Genomic DNA, 24,925 nt, shown 5'->3' with positions numbered 1-24,925 from the left:
TTTTTCACAAAAAATAAAACTCTAAAAAAACAATACTAAAACTTGGTAAAAATTTACTTTCGACTCAAATAGCTTTTCAAAAATTGAAAATATTTGCTTCAATTTCATTTTATTTCACAGAATATATTGTTTTCGATATTCAGTTATTTTTATATAAAAATCCAACAGTCCGTTTTTTCATAAAAGAATAAAATCTACAAAAAATAGTACGCAAATTTGGTAAAAATTGATACGAGTACATATAGACAAACTTTTAAGCAAGACAAAGCAACAGACGGGATGGGAAGTTATCATTGTAGGTAGCATCCCAGCCTCTTTTTCTTTTTTTTTAACTCTAACCAACACAAATTAATTGGTAGTTTTCCTTTTTATTTTTTATAAATTAGAAATTTCTCAAAATTTAACTAAACCATATTTTTAAAAATAAATAAAAGCATGGACTGTTAACAGTCAAACATTTCTCTTCAAAAGAATTTTAAAGCCAATATCTCAAAGTTGTAAAAAGATATTTGAGTCGGAAATCAGTTTTTACCAACTTTTATTTGGTTTTTTGTTTTTATTTTTTGTAAAAAAAACTGTCAATTCGATTTTTCTCAAATATTTTCCGAATGTTGAAAACAATATTTCGTATAAGGTAAAATTAGTTGAAAGTCATAATCTTAAATACTTGAAAAGATATTTTAGTCGAAATTCAATTTGTACCAACTTTGAGTAATGTTTTTTTAGGTTTATATTTAAAAAAAACTGTCAATTCGATTTTTCTCAAAATGTTACCGATTTTAAAAACTTTATTTTTTGTTGCACAAAATTGTTTTGGTGATAAAATCAATTTGTATTCATAAAATTTTTGAGGTGAAGAATTTTTTTTGCAGTGTTTTTGATTTATAAAAAAAACAGTTAATTGGATTTTTTTAAGAAAATATACTTGCTTGGTAACACGTCACAATATATTATATAAAATTTAATACAAGTTTTTAGCGTTTTTGGTTTGTAAGATATTTACGGTTAACCAAAATGTTCACTTTTTTTTAAACTTCTATGGTAAAAAACCGCCCACGCAATTTTCTTGAGTGCCCTTTCGGTATCTTTTTGCCTTATTATCTGTATAACAAAATGTATTTGAAGTCGATATCTCTCCTGGTTCGTGAGCTTTGGACGACGAAAAAACGTTTCTGAAAATCTTTTATTTCGACTCTAGGGACCTTGAAACGTCGAGAAATGTCAAAATTTTTACAAATTGAACCCATTACAATAACTTCCTATGTGAAGTAAACAATGTTTTTCTGCCATAATTTTTCAAAGTCCATTTAAGGACGACTGCAATGTCGATGGGTTGAAAAACCTCCACAAAATCAGACATTTTTGAAATTTAGGAGAATCAATGTGTTAACCCTAAAATTAACAATTCGTGTTCTTTGGTAAATTCTTCAAAATTTAATTACAAAAAAAAATAGCTTACGTACACTTTCTTGTTAACTATTATTTAATTCCTCATTTTTAAATGGTTCTAGACCGAGATCTCAGGGCTAATTTTTGGTGTGAAAGGAAAACAGTAAATATTGAGGTTGCGCAGTCTTTGTAAAAGTAACGTTCGTCTTCCGACAAAAATTGAAAATGAGTCTTGTTTTGCAGTTGCCTTTAGAATTTTAAAAGGGACATATTCTAAAAAACTGACGTGATCGGAACCTTTTAAGGCGAGGTTGGTATTTAGACATCTAAATCCTGTAAAAAGGTACTGGTTTGTTTGTGCTCCCAAAAAAATAACTACAAGACATGTTTCACAAAATGACAGAAATGATCTTCTGTCAATTTTATCGAAATAAGTCTGTTATATTTTTGTTTAAAATAAATTACATTTCCAATCTATTACCATATTCTCTTTATGTCAAAAAAAGTACTAGAAAAATAAATATTGAACCACACACATAACACCCCTGTTTTTCTTTAACAAACTTTCAGCTGAACCAAAACAAAAGTCGACGAATAACAAACCTAAAGTGAAATGTCAAAAAAAAGAAGAAGAAAAAATAATACAAACACAAATATATAAGTTATACTGAGCTACCATCAGCAGCACACATCATGTTGCGCCAAACAGCTGCTGCTGCTGCTGCCTTATTTGACAGAAGTTGTTGTTGTTTTTTTGTAATAATAATAATAATGGACACATGTTTGTGTTATGCTGTATTGGTTTGTATCTATGTAAACAGAATTTCTGTATGGGTTGTTGTTTTTTTGATTAGTAATATTTTCTGCGCAGAATTGGTTCTTGTTATTTTTCTTTTAGGTCTTTCCTTTCCTTATCATGTCCATGTGCAGCAGTAGCAGCCGCAGGGGCAAGTTTTTGTTATTTTCTCTCATTCTGTAGTTATTCTTTGTGTCAAACGTCGACAACGAAAACGACGACGACGGATCACGGAACGGATACAGATACTCTCGATGACTCGCTGAGTATGCGCCCGGGTATACCTAATAAATTTGCGGTTAGTGTGTAATTTAGTATTATTTTTCATATATTTTGATATCAAGAGAAATAGAATTATGAATTAAAATGACCAAAAACAACACCACCAGACAGCAGACGACCAACAGGAAATATTATTATGATTATTATCTCCATATCGCAGTCTATACCTATAGCCGGGTTCCTTAATCAATAAAATAATAGTTTTTTTTGTTGTTGATTTGATTAAACTAATTGTGCATTAGAATTCTGTATTATATACACAGAAGTATCTATAACAGAAAATGTAATAATTCTCTGGGATGGTGCAGTGTTGAATCCAATCGGTTAGTCGTGTGTGTAGTTTGTTGATAGCAGTTGAGTTTTTCTTTTATTTTATTAATAAACTGCAGTTTTTGAATTCTAATTCTCAAAAAAGTTGAAAAGTTTGTAACCTTTTGATCATTTTTACATTTAACACCCCCCAAAAAATCATGTTTTATAATGTGTGGTAAAAATTTGTTCAAAAGTATCTTATCGATTATTCCCAATTCTACGTACAACACCCTCTCTGGAGATATCCAATTGAATGATTAGAAGCATAAGTACTCGTGTAGGTACACTACATTGTACCACCACTTGCAATCGCCGGTCAATGAAGTTCTAAAGCTAAAGATACTTTTGTATCTTGAAGATACAAAAAGTATCTGTTTGCCTCTTGAAAAGAAGAAGTGTCATATAAATGTTAAAATCATAATAATTCCCTCTTGAGTCTTGTTATTCCGATTAAATGTGTAAAAATAAACATTTTTCTCTTCCTCCCCCTGCTGATCTCTTCCCTAATTTCAAAAATAATAAATAAAAAATACAAAATTCAAATGACAGATGTTTTGTGGTTGTGGACTTTTTTATGAGTGTGGTTCTCTATCAACGTGATTTTTGTTATGTTTTTAAATTTATTTTTAATTTTTGTTATTTGTTGTGTCCATCTTTCTAGATAACAGCGAGAGTGTTTCATAATCCATAATTTAGAGTGAAAAAAGAATTATTACTATTTTTTTCTTCTTTTGTTATTTCCTGTGAGTTTAATTACGATTTAACAAATTTATTGTTATGTCGCCGGGATACGGTCAGTCGGTGCGGCAGTGGTGGCCAGTTTGCTCGGAATGTGTCGGTTGGTTAAATAGTGTAAATTATTTGAATTAACAAGTGAATTATTGTCATATATGTATTTATGGAAGTACGCACATAGGTACTTTATGATGATAAAATCATTTCATTTATTTTGTTATTAAAAAAGTGATTAAATTCAATTTTTATAATCGTTTGATATAGGTTTGTAGGTGGTTTTATAGCGTTTTGTTTGTGTCAAAAGAAATGTAGGTAAATGCTTTTGAGTAAGTGTATTTAAATTATTGTTACCTACTGTATTAGGTTTAAGCAATTGAGCATGAATAATAATAAAATGCTGTTTTTTGAAATTAAATTCATGAGAATATTTTAATTAGAACAAGGGTTGGGTGATTTTTTTTCTTTTGTAATTCTTAATTCAAAAATGACAGATGGTATTTTGTGTGTCTTATGTAGGTTTTATGAGGTTAAAAAGGGAATGCAAATTTAAAATATGTATCTATCTACCTGCATATATGTATGTACATGTAACTATAAGTACTTGAAAAACTAAAGGTATGCTTCTTGATGTTATAAGGGTAACCAACCATGTAGGTTCGTGTATAAGTACCTTCAGGTTGTGTACCTTATAACATATACCAAAAAGAAATCTTTTATTCAAGATTATAAAGGAAGAGGGTAGGATATTATGCATAAAAGGTGAGACATATTGCATTTGTAGCTATGAATAGAAACATAAGGTAGGGACATACATAGAAATGAATACCTATAAGAAATACCTAAGTAGGTATAAATAATACATATGTAGGTATGTTTTTAGTTTTCCATATGCATTTTTTAAAACTTGCATTTTTAATTAAAAATTAAATAAATAATTCTTGTTGAGTTGTGGTCAGAATTCGAAGTGATTTATTATTCTGTTTTCAAAATTCTGATAGTTTCTATTTTTAAAAACAAAGTTTCTCATTATTGTAAATACTGTTGAGCCATAATTCTGTTTCCAGAAGGCATTGAGGCACAATTGAGGGTTTAGTGCCTTCGTGACTTCATCGTACTCCGCACTGACATCACGCTTTGGTTTTCCAAATATGTCAATATCATCGGAATTTCCGGGTAATAGATAGTTGAAATTTGCTCTATTCTTTCAAGAACGTGTATGAAGACGCATGATAGCGCATCACCTTGTCTACAAGTTTTTTGACATCAAATGCATTGGTGAGATCTTTACTGACTTTAATAGAGCAGCGTGCATTCTCCATCGTCATTCTGTACAAACGGATAAGTTTGACAGGGATGACAAAGCTATACATTGCTATGTAGAACAACCAAGATACATAAATTCATCCATAAATTTAGACTAAGCAATTTATTTTGAGAACCCAACTATTACAGTACTTTTGTAATTTATTGACTTGAAGTTATAGACGGATTATCTGACACAATAACGAGTTCGTCTGTATAAAGGAGGACCTTATTATCAACATCACCTATCATAATACATCCTGGGTTGTGATTTTCAACATCATTGAAAAATAACGAAAAATACCAAGGGACTCAAAACACAGCCTTGAGGAACTCCTGTTTGACGTTTGAAGTCTTTTAATTTGTTTAAGCCATCTTGTATGAATGAAAAATAGTTTTGAAGCATCTTTTCATAGAATTTTGTGAGGATAATTCCTTAACAATTGTTAAACGATGCTTAAAAACACTCTTAATTTTTTCACTATTTACTTGTATACAATTAAAACATTCGTTTGTAGTTAAAATAAATAAATATATGATAAATATTTATATAAAACTAAATAGTTTTTTCAATAATACTTGTTTTATTCAGAGTTAAACTATTTAAGTGCCTACATTAGTTGATTAACTACGCAACGCATTGCATACCAAAAGTATTATTATTTGAGTATTTTTATGTTAAAATATCTTCTTTTTATCATAGTCAGAAATGTATTGAAACGTGATGAGTAAATAAATTTTAATTTTTCTATTTTATATTAAAAATAAAGTTATCAATTTACTGCACCTAGAAAAATTCGCATATAATTATTTATTACTTGCAACATACAGGAACTACGGGGCAGGTTTTGTATTTTGCAAACATGACTTTACGATGGGTCGTTTGACATAAAATTTGTAAATTAAGGTTTTGAGCCGATTAGCTTTTTTAATTTTTTAAGACTAAAAATAAATCTACACATAGTCCAAAAAGTCTCCGTATAGCAGCTTCCTTTTTGATGATTCGACATAAAATATTTACTATAACAAATTTAAAAAACAAAATTTAAATAACAATAACAAGTTTTTTGAATTTGGTAAAAAGGTGAAAATTACCACTTGGTTTTTTTACATTTATTTCTAGTATTCTTTTTCAGAGTAAAAATCAAAATTAGTCAGCTGTACGGAGGCTTTGTGGACTAAGTGTATGAATTTATCTAAAAAATGTTTGGGTCGAAAATTCGAATTTTTCAAAAACGAAGAAATTGTTTTTTTTTTTTAAATTTCTCTTATTTTGTTTTTCTTAATTTGGCTTCTTTCAATAAATAAATATATTCGTATTGCTCCAAAAGGATCCCTCCATAGAACCGTTTTATTGTTTTCTCAAGAACTCATGAACCGATTTAAATAATGATTTTTCTGCACAAGCTTTTATACTGTTTCAATAATATTTGGTGATCGAAAATGTCGTTGTATTTTTGATTACAAACAAAATATTAAACATTCTTATTTCAAAATTCGATATTTTGAAAATGGGTGATTCATTATTTAACAAATTTAAATTTAAAACGTAAATTAATTATCTCTTAGTAACTACATACCAAAAATATAATGTAAAAAAACCGCTTTTTCGATTTTTAAATACAAATTTTGAAAAACTAATGTTTCTTTTTTGAGAAATCAAATTTTTTAAAACAGACTTTTAAATCTTAAAATGTACAAAATAGTTTCAAACAGAACCTTTGGATACATGAGCAAGTTCGTGCAACCTTGTCATGCTTTTATTTAAGTAGATTATTTTTTGTTAATAAAATTAACTACGCTTTCGCATTATGATTAATGAATCTTCGGCAGTATTGATAAGCACAGAAATAAGTTCTTGAACTGTACTACACGAATGTAGATGTGAAATGCTTGAAAGTGCTCTGTTTTTGGCTTCCATTGCTTACTGTGTATTGGGTATCTGAAAGGGAATTGAATGTTGAGTTGATGGTGGTTTAAAATTTCCGCACTCAATGTATTCATGAGCTAACAATATTCTGATATAATTCAAACGAATGCTTTAAACTTTATAAATACAGAAAACTGACAGAATTCAAAGTCTAACCACCAAAAAAGAAATACTATCTGTTTATACGAAATAGAAGTAAACCTTGTTATAAAATAATTCGTTTTTTTATATTTAATCTTCATCAGTTGTTACAATTTCCTTATGTCCTTTAAAGGTCATAAATTTGTTTAATGAAAAAATTTTATCTTTGTCTTGCAATAACTTCGTAACCAATAATTATGAAAAAATGGTTAAATTTCTTTTCTTCATTATATGAACTAGCAAGTTTTGTATTTGCAAAAAAAAATTAAAATCGAAAAAAGTGTATCCCGTGATTTCGTCTGTCTGTCTACCCTCGCTTCTACAGCCTCAACCATTGAGTTGATTCAGTTCAAACTTTTAATCAAAAGGCTTAAGCAGATTTGTGTTAAGCTTTTTTGTTTTTTTTTTCTTAAAGACTAAACATAGCAGCAGCCTCCATACAATTTGTATGCTCAAAAATCAAAAATTTGATTGTTCTACGTTTTTTTGTAAGTAAATTATTCATTTATTTACATTTCAATATACAAAATAGAATACAAATTATGAATTTAAGAGCTATAATTAAGCCGTCAGCCTGGTTGGCAAGTTTATAATTTTAAAATTTAATTACATTTTCAATAATCGACAAAAAAAAGAGCTAAAGTTCAAACGCATTCTGATATAACATCCCATACTTGTAAGCTGTTTTCCAGTCACACTATATAAACGGTGATTTCTTAAGAGCTTGAGAACTTTTTTTTTTTAAAAAACGCATAAAATTTGCAAATTCTCATAGATTCTTTATTTGAAACGTTAGATTGGTCCATGACATTTACTTTTTGAAGATAATTTCATTTAAATGTTGACCGCGGCTGCGTCTTAGATGGTCCATTCGGAAAGTCCAATTTTGGGTAACTTTTTCGAGCATTTCGGCCAGAATAGCCCGAATTTCTTCGGAAATGTTGTCTTCCAAAGCTGGAATAGTTGCTGGCTTATTTGTGTAGACTTTAGACTTGACGTAGCCATACAAAAAATAGTCTGAAGGCGTCAAATCGCATGATCTTGGTGGCCAACTTACCGGTCCATTCCTTGAGATGAATTGTTCTCCGAAGTTTTCCCTCAAAATGGCCATAGAATCGCGAGCTGTGTGGCATGTAGCGCCATCTTGTTGAAACCACATGTCAACCAAGTTCAGTTCTTCCATTTTTGGCAACAAAAAGTTTGTTAGCATTGAACGATAGCGATCGCCATTCACCGTAACGTTGCGTCCAACAGCATCTTTGAAAAAATACGGTCCAATGATTCCACCAGCGTACAAACCACACCAAACAGTGCATTTTTCGGGATGCATGGGCAGTTCTTGAACGGCTTCTGGTTGCTCTTCACTCCAAATGCGGCAATTTTGCTTATTTACGTAGCCATTCAACCAGAAATGAGCCTCATCGCTGAACAAAATTTGTCGATAAAAAAGCGGATTTTCTGCCAACTTTTCTAGGGCCCATTCACTGAAAATTCGACGTTGTGGCAGATCGTTCGGCTTCAGTTCTTGCACGAGCTGTATTTTATACGGTTTTACACCAAGATCTTTGTGTAAAATCTTCCATGTGGTCGAATAACACAAACCCAATTGCTGCGAACGGCGACGAATCGACATTTCACGGTCTTCAGCAACACTCTCAGAAACAGACGCAATATTCTCTTCTGTACGCACTGTACGCATTCGTGTGGTTGGTTTAATGTCCAATAAAGTAAACTGAGTGCGAAACTTGGTCACAATCGCATTAATTGTTTGCTCACTTGGTCGATTATGTAGACCATAAATCGGACGTAAAGCGCGAAACACATTTCGAACCGAACACTGATTTTGGTAATAAAATTCAATGATTTGCAAGCGTTGCTCGTTAGTAAGTCTTTTCATGATGAAATGTCAAAGCATACTGAGCATCTTTCTCTTTGACACCATGTCTGAAATCCCGCGTGGTCTGTCAAATACTAATGCATGAAAATCCTAATCTCAAAAAAATCACCCTTTATATATATATATTATAAGGGTTACCATTTAAGGAAATGGGCTCACACCTTGCTTTAAATATCATGGATGTTTCATAATAGCTAAGTGAGTCCTGGAAGTAGTTATTCTTGTTTAGATTATAATTTAGCTGACTGTATAAGATTCTACTTTCAGAATTCCGAGCCTTAACGATAAAGGCATCTCGAATAGAGTTTTCGTTTTTCTGAATAATGCGGTTGAGTTGGTCTTACAAATTACGATAGTTGTTCACATTAAAATAAAAGGTTTCCCCACAAGCGTTGCCAATAGATTGCCATCTTTCATACCACCAGTCCTTGTTCCGCAACTCATACAAAAGTAGTTTTTTTGAAACCCTTGATTCCTGATAATGAATCATACCTTTATTTTGAAGTCAGCCTGTGACTTGAGTGTATTTGTCAAGAGTTTTGGTAGTCCGTTTTTCAAGTATATAGCGTAACAAGGCGTATTTTGGTGTAGATATGACCCCCAAACTTGAGAAGCATAGCAAAGAGTTGATTTAACTACTGCATTGAATATCTTTATTTTGCAGATAAAATTATTCTCTTGTTGGAAAACAGATTTTTCCATGATAGGTTTAGCAAGCTTTGAGAGATATTGGCTTTTTCGGTTAGGTGTTTGTTGAAATTTATAGCTGGTTTAAGTTTAACTCCCAAATATTTGACCTCTTTAGCGATTTCTAGAAAATGACCGTCATAAGTCCATTGCTTTTCATTGCGAACTTTTGGATATCGCGTAAACACCATCATTTTGGACTTCTCTGTATTAATTGTAAGTCCCCATCTTTAGCAGTAACACGATAAGCGATTAATCATTAATTGCATAAGTTCAGGTGATTCAGAGAATATGACAAGGTCATCTGCATATAACAACCCTTAATGGTAGTATTTGAAATTCTTACTCCTCCGGTAAGATCATCTACTACGTCGTTTATAAACAGAGTAAGCAACAATGCAATGAGGAAACAGCCTTGTTTCACGCCAGTATTTGTCTAAAACCATTGTAAATAGGTTGAGCCATCCCGAACTGCTGCATTTGTGTTAGTGTACATTTCTTTTATCACTCTAATGATGTTGGAAGATATGCCAAGTTGTGAGAGCTTATAGAAGAGCTCAATTCTGTTAACCAGGTCGAAGGCAGTTTTAAAGTCAACAAAAAATGAAAAAAACTTTTTTGAGTCGAAATAAAAGATTTTTAGAAAGATGTCTGTGCGTGCGTGTGTACGTATGTTCGTACGTCCGTACGTTAGCGACGTTTTTTCGTCGTCCATAACTCAAGAACCAGAAGAGATATCGATTTTAAATACATTTTTTTATACAGATAATAAGGCAGAAAGATGCAGAAAGGGTTCTCAAAAAAATTGCGTGGGTACCATAGCAGTTTGAAAAAAAGGTGAACATTTTGGTTAACCCTAAATATCTTACGAACCAAAAATGCTAGAGACTTGCATTAAATTTTATATAATATATTGTAACGTGATATCAAAGAAGTTTATTTTTTGAAAAAAATTCATTTATCGGTTTTTTTTCTAAAACAAAAAAACTGAAAAAAAAAGTTCACCTCCAAAATTTTACGACTAAAATATGATTTCATCTCCAAAAGTATTTTATGCAACGAAGAATAATGTTTTTGACATCTGATAAAATTTTGAGAAAAATCGAATTGACAGTGTTATTTTTATAAAAAAATAAAAATTAAAAAAAAACATTGCTCAAAGTTGGTAAAAATTGAATATGGATTCAAATATCTTTTCAAAAACTTGAAATTTAGGCTTCAAACTTATTTTATTTTATAAGAAATATTGTTTTCAACATTCTGAAAAATGATGAGAAAAATCGAATTGACAGTTTTTTTACAAATAATAAAAACCTAAAAAAAAATTAATAAAAGTTGGTAAAAATTGATTTTCGACTCAAATATCTTTTCAGTAATTTTAAACATTGGCTTTAAACTAATTCTATCTTATAAAACATATTGTTTACAACATTCGATAACCTTTTGAAAAAAATCGAATTGACAGTTTTTTTACAAAAAATAAAACTCTAAAAAACAACAGTACTAAAATTTGGTAAAATTTTACTTTCGACTCAAATAGCTTTTCAAAAATTAAATATATTGGCTTAAAACTTATTTTATTTCACGGAAAATATTGTTTTCGATATTCAGTGATTTTTTTATAAAAATCCAACAGTCCGTTTTTTCATAAAAAATAAAATCTACAATAAATAGTACACAAATTTGGTAAAAATTGATACGAGTACTTATAGACACACTTTTAAGCAAGACAAATCGACAGACGGGATGGGAAGTTATCAGTGTGGGTCGCATCCAAGCCTCTTTTTGTGAATAGGAAATATTACAGAATTTTTAAAAGAAGAGGGGATTTCAACTGTGAAGAAAACTTTGTTGTACAGAATTTGGAGATTGTTAAAGAATGTATGTAGGTGTAGCATTTCTAAAAAAACTTATATGGAATCCCGTCTTCACCTGAAACTTTTCCATTCTTCGCATTTAGGATCACAGCTTGTATTTCTTCAATTGATATATCAGCGTCTAATGTGTCATCAACAGTTAATGGTTCAGCGTAGGAGAACATTAAATTAGAATTGTAGGAAAAAAGGAGCCTATTTTATATTTCATCCCTTTGATCTCCCTCTCGGTTTTCCAGAAATCCTTTGAGTTTCTTGTTTGACCTAATGCTATTGCTTGTAGTTTTTCAAATTCAATTTTCTTTTGAAGACAAAGGTTTTTGTAATATGTGTTAGCTTCGATATACCAAATTTTTAGTCTATGATTGTTAGAAGTTCGCATGGCTCGAAGTAGAGCGAAAGATTTTGTGCGTGCTTTCCAACAGTCCTTATCGAACTTATTGTTTTGTTTGACGCTGAACTTCGAATATATTCTGTGAACTGATTTGAAAGTGTTTCTGTGGGTTCTGTAATCAACTCGTTTTTTGAAAAGAAATCGTAAAAATTACGCTGATAGGAAACTTTTTGTTCATTTTTCCAAGAAAGACGAGGTGATCTGAAAAGTTTTTACTCTCAACTTCAAATTTATTGATTCGTTCTATCCAGTCATAATTAACAGCACAAAAGTCGATAACAGATATTCCTTGACCTCCGACGAAAAAGTAGTGGCCTTCCTTTTCTCCTTCCGTACAACCATTCTACGTTTTTTTCTTAACTTGGCTTTTTCCAATGTAAAAAGTGTGTTTTTGTATAGCTCTAGAAATATTATTTTGTTCTGACATTTTCTTAAGCAATTTAAATATTTTTTTCTGAACAAGCTAATTACATTGTCTTTTTATTCTATAACCTAAAATGTCAATTATTTTGTTGTGAATTTTCAAAATTCGATATCTCAAAAACGGATCAACATTTTAAAACAAAATTCAAACTTAAATTGTATAAGTACTGGAGAACTGCATACCAAAAATAATTTTTGAGGAAAAATTAAAATATTGTATTTTAAAATAATTTAAATGACATTTTAATTTTTAAAAACAAACTAATTTTGCAGGTGAAGTTTTAAAATTTAAAATTTAAAATATGGTTAGTACTTTTAAACAGACTCTTTGGATACAGGAGCAAATTCTTGCGACCCAGTCGTGCGTTTCATTTACCTTAAATAGCATTCAAATTTATATGAGATCAAGCGCCGAAAAGTATGTTATTGATTTTTGGACTCTTTCATGTTTACCACTTCCTTATTGTGCCTTGCTTATAAAATATAATTTAAATAGTTTTCAGTTCTCTTAGTTTCAAAGTAAAAATTCTGTACTAATACTTCTTTTTACGAATAAATTAACGATAAACAAATTTATTATTTTTATGATTTACGATAAATAATTTACTTTGTATCTCTCGCAATGTTTAGTTGAAATAATAGAACTTGGAACGAGTTTCTCATAGCTTTAATCATCAGAAACTAAGAATGAAAAATTTAATTTGAAATTTAATGAAAAAAAATATTTATATCAGCTGTTTTATTTTATTAAAAAATATTTTAAACCCAGAAACAAAACATCTGCACAAATAAAACTTACTTTAAACGAAGCTTATAAAATTTACATCGCAGAATTGTATAGACGTACAATTTTTATTTATTATAGCATAACATCTGAACAATTCATCATGATGAAATTATCGTGATTTGCATAACAATTACAACAATTACTATTTTAATTTGTTTAAAGAATAAAATAAGAGTCGAGTGCTGTACCATAATAGGTGGAATAAAATTAATTTATCAGTTATGAAGAAAATAATGAAGAGGAAAAAAAGTCATTTCCTTGGGTCAGAAAATAGCAACCCTTTAAATAAAATATAAAAAGATTCATAAGAACAACATTTATTTAAATAAAAATACACGATTATGTCACACGATCTTTTTATGTACCTAAATTTGGAAAGAATTTTGTAAAGGTTTAATTCAAAACTGAATGTTAAAATAAGAGAATTTTAAATTACAAAAAAAATAATGTCACTATGATCGTGACTCGGAAATAAAAATATATGATTTTAGAATTTTGTCATGTAGCTTCTTCTTGAACAAAAATTGAATAACTTGAAAACAAAAGAAAATATTAATAAATATGATTTAAAATCATGAAAATAATATTTTTATTTTTAAAATCATTAAATGAAAATAAAAATAAAAATGAACCAGCATAGTGTTCAAATATGCGTTTCGCCCCGGTGCAATGGTTGGGCTCATCAAAAGATGAAGACTTGTAGCAACCATATAATTCGCAGTAGCTCTATGTAGCTCATATTATATGGAATCTCGATTTATTCGAGAAAATATGCGTCAAGACAAAGTGCAATAGTCATCTTCTGATGAGCCCAACCATTGCACCGGGGCGAAACGCATATTTGAACACTATGCTGGTTCATTTTTATTTTTATTTTCATTTAATGATTTTAAAAATAAAAATATTATTTTCATGATTTTAAATCATATTTATTAATATAATTGGTGTTCGGAACAAACAGTTCGACTGTTAACATTTCATCTTCTTAAAAGAAAATATTCTTGATAAAAGAATTCAACATTGTGTTCCATACTATCAGTAATCATTTTTCATGTGTGGTTTTTCTTGATAATGCAAGGCTGACCTATATAGCAATCAGTTTCATAATGACTTTCGAATTGACTTTGTAAAACATGTATGTTTTTTTTTTATAATTTACAGGCACTCAAGGGGTATTTAGTACCCTATATATGTTTATATTTAAACACAGTGCGAGCATAAGGAAAATAGGGAAGGATTTAAAAGGAGATACCGATGCACATTGGTCTTAAAGTTCTTTTTTTAGGGGCACCTGCCCAGATATGCGAATTATATTCAAGCTTTGGACGGATGAAGGCTTTGTAAATTCCAGCCAGATCAGAAGGGGTGAAAAATTTCTAGCACCGTCGGAGAAATCCTAAGCACCTATGGCAGCATTTTTGGCAATATCAAATATATGATCGTTCCTATAAAAGGTGATCTGTGATACACATACCAAGTACTGACAGTTGATTAGTTTCTTGGATGGAAATACCACTCATAGATAGTGGCATCGGGGGTGGCTTAGGCTTTAATGACGGGAGACAGCATTGAGTTTTCGAAGCATTAAATTTTACACGGTTTTTGATTCCCCATTGTACAATGCTGTCAAGATCAGAATTTAATGAGCTTTTCATACGCTTTCGTTTAAGTTCCACATCCGAAGGACAAGGATGTGAATCTATAGACGAGTATGAGAAGCTGAGGGTACTGTCGTCGGCGAAACAGGTTAATGGATTAGAAGTGGCAGACATAAGATCATTTATTAATATAAGAAAAAGAGTCGGAGACAAAACGGAGCCGTGTGGAACAATAACATTTATTTATAAATTTCAGACTTGTAACCATCCAATACAACTTGTATTGAACGGTTAGAAAGGTAATTTCTAATCCAACGAAGAAGAGATTCATCAATACCAAAATCACGTATTGTCGATAAGAGAGCTTGGTGCTAAACTCTATCAAATGCTTTTGAAATATCAAGTGCAATAACCTTACTTTCCCCAAAACGAGATCACCAGTGGACCTATTGGTAGGAAAACCATACTGTCAGTCATTAAGAAGCTTCCGTTCTTCGAGATATTTCCTGAGCTGATAATTAATCAGCGTTTCCATGACCTGGAAAGAAGGGACGTGAGTGCTATTGGACGATAGTTAGAGGGAGAGGAGGATTTGCCTTTTTTAGGGACAGGCTGGACAAATGTTATTTTCCATCCGCTCGGAAAGAGACCTGTAGAGTAGGAAAGATGGAAAAGTTTACACAGTGGTTTAACCAGCGATAAAGAACAATTAGGGAGATACTATCCGGGCCAGCTTATTTGTGTATGCCAAGGTCTTTCAGTACTCTTGCAACTGCACGAGTTCGAAAGAAGATTGGTCCCATAAAATCATTTACGCTCCCAAGAACAGGAGGACTCATGACACTCTCCGGTAGGGTCGAATTAACAGCAAACTGAGCTGCAAGCAAATTGGCTTTATCAATCGAGCTTACAAAGGGAGTGTCATTGTGGACGAGCGTTGAAACCGAGGATGACGTGGTGTTACGTACGTTTTTTACAAATGACCAGAAATTTTGACTACCTTTGGGACATTGTAGTATTTTTTGCCTTAATTTCTGATCATGCAAAAATTTGGTGCGACGAATATGACCATTACATGTCTTTCTAGCTTGTTTGAACTTATTCCAGTTTTCCTTTGTAACAACGGAAACTTACATCTCTGATCCTAATAACCTCTTTACAGCTCGAATCAAAATATGAGTCTTTTTGAGTTTGATAGATTTTACCCTGTTCGGGATAAAATTTCTCATTCCACAAAGAATTAAATTTGTAACCATATATGCGGTGGAATTCACGTCACCATCGCATTTACGATACAATGGTCTGATGTGCTTAGAGGCGGTAATACACTGATTGTATATTTATTAGGGTCTAAGGTAAGAAACAAGTCTAGGGTGTTGGCGGATTGATCTGCAACGTCAGGGATTCGAGTTGGCTCATTGACAAGCTGAGTTAATTGATTTAATTTAGCAAAGATCTCATTATACCTTCCTTCCGGTGTTGACTGGCCAGAATAACGAAGCCAAGAAGAATTGTGTACATTGAAATCGCCCGCAACAACGATTTCAGTGTGAGGGCAACGATTCTTTGAATGGAGTCAGACAGAGCATCAAATTCGTTAAAAGTTGAATTTCTGTCCAGATTTGGACTTCGATATAAAAAAACATGTGTGGATGATGTGTTTATTAACCGTGAATTTCAACCACATGAAGTTAAAGTTTCTGTTAGAGCACAAATCATATATTGTGGCTGAAGTTGGTATGCAACATCATTTCTTATATATACGGCTAATCCATGATGAGGAAAAAATAATGGCACTAAGTTATACCCATTAAGATTGAATTTCGAATGATCGGAATCTTCACCTATTTCAGTTTCACTCAATGCCAAAATAGCTGGCCTGTTTGATGCAGTGTGGACATATGTGGCATAGCAATTCTTTCTTAAACCATTAATGTTACTAAAGTCCACCCTGAATTCACTCAACATTTTAATGTATAAAACTCGTAAAACAAAAAATTCGGACAATTACCTATACAGTATATGTAGTATCTAGAATCCAGTTTGAGCTTTTCAATAACAGACTTTCACTAATTTTATGCCTTAGTGAAAATCTACATATTACATTATACATTTAAAAGCATGATTTTTCTGATGAACCATGAACCAATTCCTCCTACTAACATGTTTTGATCCAATATACGATTTCACATTAAGGTTGCGATTCAAAAACTTGCAACCACCAACCATTTGACCTTAGAAAGATTGCAGTAATTTTTTTTTTCAATCATTTGACTGCGTTCAATTGATTGCAATCATTTGAGAGTCATGTATTTCTTGCATTCACTTGCAGTCCTTTTGCAACATTTGAAGTCCCAATCTTTAGGTAAACACAATGAATGCAATCTTTATGTTGAAATCATAAACGAATTCATTCTCTTAATACTGTATTCCTTTACAAGCCTGCCAAAAAGGAATACCAAGAAATTTTTTTGTATCGGTTAAGGATTTGTTAATCTCCCCATATCTGACAATGGAAGTTTTTTAGTGCGCTCCGAAAAGAAAACGAGTTACAGGTAACCCAGTTTCAGGGTTTTATTTAGCAAATACGTTTTTGAATTTTGTATTTAGTTAATTCTTAAAGTTTTAAGTTTAGGTTTTAAAATGTGTTGAGGAATCTCCCCTCATTTTCGGTTGTGTTTTTGAAGTTTATTTTCGACAATACGCAACAAATTTCAACATAACAACATAACCATTAAAAGATTTTCATATATCCAACCCTAAAATATTTGTTTGTGATTTAAGCGGTATGTTTTGGATCTTTAATTTGCTGACAAATCCAAATGAATGTTTCTTTAGAATTCCTGGATTTAAGAAATTAATCAGAGTTTTATTAAATTTTTTTTTTTAAATTACGAATTAAGTTGTCAACAAACTTAACGTATCCATTCGGTCCATATAAATCCAAGTCTCTGCTTAAAGAGAAACTGCTTAAAAGTGGCCTTATTTTGTATGATACAAAGGTAACTTATTTACCCCATCAATTCGCCGAATCATTATGCATTTATGCAACCACATAATATACTTATTGCAACACCATCTAAGATTGTAAGAACAAATTCAAATCTAAAGAAAAGGTGATTAGATGAGGCCACTTGGAACGCAAGTACAAAATCTTTTGCGATTCTTTAAGATCCTTCAATAATTAACACACAAAGTCTTAATATACCGAAGCTAATCATTCTTCAAAAATCTGTATCTTCTAAAGAAATTTGAATTTTTAATCAACAAAAAAGTCTTCTAACCGACCTGAAAGCTAGTTTAAGAAAATATTATTCAGACGTAGATCAGATATTTACACTCACAACAATATTGCCCAAAACGTTTTACGCAAGATATTAAAAGATATATTCCTTTTTTGTTGATTTCAAAACGGCTTCGTTTGAAATGCCCTTTTCTATAACTTATACAACTTTGAATATTTTCAAATTCATAGAAGTGTTAAATAAAATGGGCACATAAACCAAAATGCAGCAGTTTCGAATGGTTCATCGTATTCAGATTGGTTTAAAACAGATCCACAGGTAACCAGGCTGCATACTGAGTTCATCGTCGTTATTTTTTATTTATAAACGATTTGGTAGATGATCGTTCAGGAGTAGTAAGAATTACTTACCCATTATTATGTCTTAATCTTTGAAACATTATGCAAATGACGATTACTCGTTTAGGTTAATTTAAGAGATGGGTGCTGACAATTGCAATATTACAAGTCAAAAATAATTATGGTTGTACACGATCTGCCAGAATGACAATAGAATTTTAATGGCCATACTCTGGAAAAATTAACTATACTATAATATCTAAGCTAAGAAAAACAACACATACGAAATGTATTCATAACTAAAGCTCGAGAGTCATAAAGCAGGATATTGTAAAATCAAAAAACTATTTTTATGACCGCCTAAGTTGTGATGAAATAACTTTGATAGTCAAAGCAAGCTTTCAAATCTAATCTTTACACTTAAATAAATGAATGGAAAAGTCTCAGTAGTTCTTTTAAAACAATCTACAAATATAAAATGCTTTTTTTTTCAAAATAAGCTTAAAAGTTTGCAATTTTTTTTTAAATGTTGAAATGAAAAATAATTTTTGTTTGTATGTGTACATTTCTATGCATTTTTGAAATAGCTTATCAGTCTGACGGCTTGATCACAGCTTTTAAGTTCATACTTTGTAAATATGCTTTTTGTTATACATTGCTAATAAAGTGATATCCAATTTTAAAAAAGAGGCTGGATTGCTACAAACACTGGATAGCTTTCCATTCCGTCAGTCGATTTGTCTTGCTTAAACCATTAACAATATCCTTACCAATATTTTGTGTGCGACAAATAATAATTGGAAGTCAATATTTTTCTTTGTCCTCTTAATACTTTAGTCGAAAAACATTTCTTATCAGTTCTTTGTGATTTTTGTAGGTTTTCGTTTTATGTTAAAAAAGTTGTCAGTTGAATTTTTTTAAGAACTAAACAAACTAAAAATTACCAACTACATTTTGCATATGATGCAACAGTTTGATTTTAAAATCTGTTTTTCTTAGCTAAATTTTTAGTTGTAAACCAATTTCTTACAATTTTAGTAGAATTTCTTAAATTTTTACACATCAGATAAATGGAATAAATTTGAGAGAAATCAAGAACCGAACATCAATTTTTACCAAATTTGCGTACTAGGTATTTTTTGTAGATTTTATTTTTTTATGACAAAAACGGACTGTTGGATTAAAAAAAAAAATGCTGAATATCGAAAACAATATTTTCTGTGATATAAAAAAGTTTTAAGACAATAATTTTAATTTTTGAAAAGCTAAATTTTTACCAAGTTTTATAATTTATTTTTTTTAGTTTTTATTTTTTGTAAAAGAAACTGTCTTACCTATTTTTCTCAAAATTTTTCAGAATGTTGAGAACAATATTTCTTATAAGTTCAAATTAATCGGAAGAAATAATCTCAAATTTTTGAAAAGATATTTGAGTAAAAAATCAGTTTTTACAAACTTTTACTAAATTTTACTTTTTGGGAAAAAAAACTCTCAATTCTATTTTTCTCAAAATTTTACTGAATTTTGAAAACAATATTTCTCATAAGTTCAAATTAATTGGAAGCCATTATCTCAAATTTAAAAAAAAATATTTGAGTCGAAATTCAATTTTTACCAACTTTTAGTAATGTTTTTTAGGTGTTTACTTTTTTATAAAAAGAAACTGTCAATTCGATTTCTCTCAAAATATTACCAGATGTTAGAAACGTTAATTTTGTTGCACAAAATTGTTTTGGAGATAAAATAGTTTTGTATTCGTAAAATTTTAGGTGCCAATTTTTTTTCAGTTGTTTTTTGATTTATAAAAAAAACAGTAAATTGGACTTTTTTTTAAGAAATATATTGGTTTGGTATCACGTCACAATAAAAAATATAAAATTTAACTCATGTGCCTAACGTTTTTGGTTCGTAAGATAATTAATCTTAATCAAAATGTTCACCTTTTTTTTATACTTCTGTGGTACAAAAACGGCTCACGCAGTTTTCTTGAGATCCCTTTCTGCCTTTTTATTTGAAGTCGATATATCTTCTGGTTCTTGAGCTATGGACAACGAAAAAAACGTCGCGAATGTACGTACGTACGAACGTACGTACACACACACGCACAGACATCTTTCTAAAAATCTTTTATTTCGACTCTAGAGAGCCTGAAATGTCGAGAAATGTCAAAATTTTCAATTCGACAAATTAGTTCTATTACAAAAACTTCATATGGAAGTTCTTAAATGTACAACTGGATTTTAAATGCCGTCTTCTTATCAAAAACACCTCTTTTATACATAAAATATTTGAATATTTATTCACAATTTTTTTTCTGCAGTTATTTAGAATATAAATATTTATTTTTATTTGATTTTCGTAAGAAAACTGTTGACCCATTTTCAAGACATCGAATTCAAAAAATGAGAAAGTATAAGAGCTTGTGCAAATAATTAAATTAGGTTCATGAATTCTATGAGAGGTACCCTTCTGGAGGTACACAGAAATGTTTTTTAATTGAGAGAAGCTAAGTTAACAAACAAAAATTAGAGAAAATTTAGTAAAAATCTATCGGTTCGCTTGTGAGGAAATTCAAATTTTTGAATTTGGAACACAAATTGTGTATCGTGACCACTATGAGAAAAAACACCTCTATCTGCTTAAAACACCAGAACCTAAATTTAAACTCAATTGGAATGGTTTGGGCTGTAGGTACGAGGAGAAACAGACAGACGGACGGAATCAAGGAACCCTGACATATTGAAGTCCGACAAAGCTGCTGTAGCTGATGGCATCGCTGCCGAATAATTCAAAGCATCAGGTGATGACTTTAGGAAGAAAACATGCCTGATGAGTGGAATCACACCATAGTTTGCCCAATACACAAGAAAGGAGACCTTCTGAAATGCGCCAACTACAAAGGCATCAGTCTCCTGAACTTCGCATTTGACATTTTTTCTGCCGTTTTATGTTCATCTGTAGCCGTTCGTCAATAATTTTACTATGGCTTTAGGCCATTAAAGTCCACCATAGACCAAATTTCCACATTAAATCAAATTTTTTAAAGAACCCAGGAACTTCAAATCGATACCCAACATCTGTTTATCGATTTTAAAGCCGCGCATAACAGCATCTTTAGGGAAGAGCTCTACAATGTATATAGCATATAGACTATTTTTTTTAATAAGAACTTTGTTGGTAAAGTTCCCAAATTTGAAGTCTTCAAAGCTACAGTGAATAGCTGTCTCTGCTATGGTACGGTTATGAGTATTTCGAAGAACTAGAAAACTAAAAGAAATTTTTTCAGGCTACCTAAGAACACCCATAATTATGCTATGCTTACGGAATCTGACTTACGAGTATATAATTTTAAGGCAAATCCGGAGTCGATCGGAATTAAAAAATTCCAAAACAATTTTTTAAGATAAGTTTTAATAGTGTTTGCGAACGTTGCGAACCAATAATATCGAAGAAATGTCTTTATATGATTACACATTTCGTGTAGACCAGAGAATTGTATAGAAAGGGTTTCTCTTTCCACGTCAAGGAGTGTTTATCGGCAGTTAAGTCTTACCTTAGGTGAACAACTTTCTTTCACAGTTAAGATGTCATTTTTAGATGTGAGCATTATTTTCAAAGTCAGAACTGAAATACTAGTATTGTATTTATTATAGATCTTATAGTTCAGATTTAATACCTGTTTGTTAGGCTTACAATCTCTATCCAGTGGCAACATTGCCAAGATGTAATCAGAGAAACCGCCTCTAAAGTGCTGGGTTTTAAGCGACTAACAACAAGGAACCCCTGGTTTGATGAGAAATGTCGGCTGGCAAATACAGCCGGATTCAGGCAGGATGATCCATTCAACATAGACGACGAAAGCCAACAATCCCGACCTCCCGACTTAGACAAAATAAAGATTTCTAACAAAGCCGCTGGAGTGGATGGTTTGAATGTAAAGCTCTTTTAAGCAGCTGGAGATAAGTTGGTTCGGAGCATGAACCAACTTATCTGTAAGATATGGTCAGAATAAAGCATGCCCGATGAATGGAACCTCAATATTGTTTGCCCGATCCTTAAAAAAGGAGACCCTCTTAACTGCACCAACTATAGAGGAATCAATCTACTTAACATCGCTTACAAAATCTTCTCTGCCGTAATATGTAAACGTCTAAAACCCATCGCCAACCCAAGAACACCAAATCGACACCCACTATCTTTTCATCAATTTCAAGGCTGCATAAAGACAGCATCTACAGGGACGAGCTGTATAGAGCCATGTCTAGTTTTGGCATTCCTGCCAAACTCGTCCGTTTGTGGGAGATGGCCATTGAGAATTCACGCTGCTGAGATCAAACGAAGAATAACTCTTGCTAACAGCTGTTTCTTTGGGCTTAAGAAGCAATTGAGTTGTAAAGTCCTCTCTCAAAAGATTAAAGTGTAGCTATATAAGACCCTCATCATCCCCGTCCTACTATATGGTGCAGAAGCATGGACTATGACAAAAGCGGATGAAAGCACCTTGGGTCGGTTCGAGAGAAAAGTTCTTCGTGTGATCTACAGTCCCGTATGCATTGAAGGTAAATGGAAGAGAAGATGGAACGAGGAGATGTACGGGCTGTACAGCGATGAAGACTTAGACAGAAGGGTAAAAGTCCAACGACTAAGATGGCTAGTTCACGTAGAGCACATCGAAACCAATGCTCCGACCGCGGATCAGTTGGTACGCACAAGTAAAAAGTAACCTCACCCAACTTGGAGCGCGAAACTGGAGACATCTAGCTGGGGACCGAGCTAGTGGAGAAGCTTGTTGGGTGAGGCCCTAGTTCACACAGGACTGTAGTGCCACCTTAAATAATTTAGTAAGTTTAAAGAATTGTAGATATGGCAAATCATAAAAGGCCTGAAAAGACCTAATTTGGAGTATTTTCTATATATATACCTAATACATTTTTAGTTTACCTAATAAATACAAGAAATATACTATATCACATATTTTGCATTGTGTTTGCTTCTTCAAATTGACTGCCTCCCTGTATTCAAAATGGGGTTAAATAAATTTTAGTTCACTGGGTTAGTAAACAATCGACCAACACTCTTACGAAATGACAGAACTGCCAAACAAATCACTGCTGTTTATGAAAGTATCTATCAAGAAAATATGAGTGCTATAATTTTGAACTAGTGAGAAGTGTTGACCTTTTGTAGAGCAGAACTAAAAAGAAGTTTGCGTCGGATCAGGCTCTGGAGCATTGAAGCTTAAAATTTGGATTCTTCACAGAATACTTTTTATCCAACACATATAATATTTGACGATTTGTTCATAGTGTAGATATTTTTGGTAAATTTTACTGGTTTAACTTGTACATACAATTGAATTCCTTAATGCAATACCCTGTTTTAGAAAGTAAAAAATGGCTTTTTTTGTTAACCGTTTTATGACTTTTAATGACATACTCTAAAACTACATAGATCATTGTATTAAAATAAGTCTTAGTTGGTTAATAGCCTTGAACCATAAGAGCAAGTTCGTGCAATATAGTCATGCCATTTTTTAAAAATAGATTATTATCATCCCAACATTTTTTTTTAAATACATTTTTTAACTAAAAAATTAGTACAAAATACTGTTAATTGTTCAATTTACCATAAACTCGATATCTAAGTAAATCCATACAATTTTTTTGTTTTATATGCTTTATTTTGTTATTGTAAAATTCTTCATGGTTTGATGAACTGCAAATACGCTTTTGATTTGTTATCTTTTATCTATATAAAGATAAAGTTTGAATTATAATGCAGATTGCATTTGTCCATGCAACAATTGAAGTCATTACACTTTACCTATACTAAATGTGGCTTCAGAACGCTCTAAAGTTACCCTCTTTTTTCAAAACCAAAAATAAATAAACTTAAATCAAATTAAATTGTCATAAAAAAAAGTAGCATATATTAACAATGTATCTGCAAAGAACTACAAACAAAAGTAATTAAAAAGGTTCAGCTTTCTGTCCCTGATGTAGTTCGCACCTGACTAAGCACTTTATTTCATTCGTATACTTGCGAATTTATACGACATTCAAGTATGAATGCCAATCATTGAACTGAATCAAAAATGTCAGTGATAGATGGAAGAAGAATTAAAAGAGCAAAACGGAAGGAAGAGGGGAAATTGGATAAAGCAAAGTGATTTTTATAGAAGAATACTTTAGGAATGATGGAAATATAACATGTGAAGTGTTTAATGGGGTTGAAGGTTTTAGATGATTATTTCCAATTTTTTTTTAATTGGGATTGCCTTATTTTGTGATTTGTCGCTAGTTTTTGTCATTTAATTAATTTGAATATTTTAATTTGTTTCTGCCACTGTAGACAAACAGATTAAAAAGTATTGTTACTTAATAAAATTCATAATTTTGTAAATTAATCTTTTTATAGAAAATTGCGAATTTTAAAAGAAAATAAATCAATGTTTAAAAATGTTTGTATATTAAAATTAAGGAAACATTTATAATTTAGTCTTCTAGTTTAATTGAGTTTCTTTAACGTTGAAATTAATATCTCGGTATTTTTTTGCGTGAGAAACATATTCTTTAAAACGATTCCAACAACATCATTACTTACTTACTTAAGGTGGAGCTACAGTGCTGTTTAAACTAGCGCCTCACCCAACAAGCTTCTCCATAAAGCTCGGTCCCTAGCTAGATGTCTCCAGTTTCGCGCTCCAAGTTGGGTGACGTTACTTTCCACTTGTACGCGCCACCTGATCCGCGGTCTTCCTCTACTGCGCTGTCCTGTGGGTGTGGATTCGAAGAC

At 31.4% G+C, this 24,925-nt stretch overlaps 1 protein-coding gene across 11 annotated transcripts in view; it reads left to right on the top strand.

Moving 5' to 3' along the window:
- The first annotated feature begins 2,368 nt into the window (after window positions 1-2,368).
- LOC129953749 (glycoprotein-N-acetylgalactosamine 3-beta-galactosyltransferase 1-like) overlaps window positions 2,369-24,925 on the top strand; it is a 72,708-nt gene continuing 50,151 nt past the window's right edge. For 2 of the 11 annotated variants that reach the window (XM_056067181.1, XM_056067173.1), the window contains exon 1: window positions 2,521-2,790. The gene's annotated coding sequence lies outside the window, so the exon portion shown is untranslated. The other 9 variants (XM_056067171.1, XM_056067179.1, XM_056067172.1 and 6 more) reach the window with 9 other exon arrangements.

This window comes from Eupeodes corollae, chromosome 1 (assembly GCF_945859685.1).
Source record: "Eupeodes corollae chromosome 1, idEupCoro1.1, whole genome shotgun sequence".
NCBI lineage: Eukaryota > Metazoa > Arthropoda > Insecta > Diptera > Syrphidae > Eupeodes > Eupeodes corollae.
This window is presented reverse-complemented; position numbering and strand designations above follow the sequence as displayed.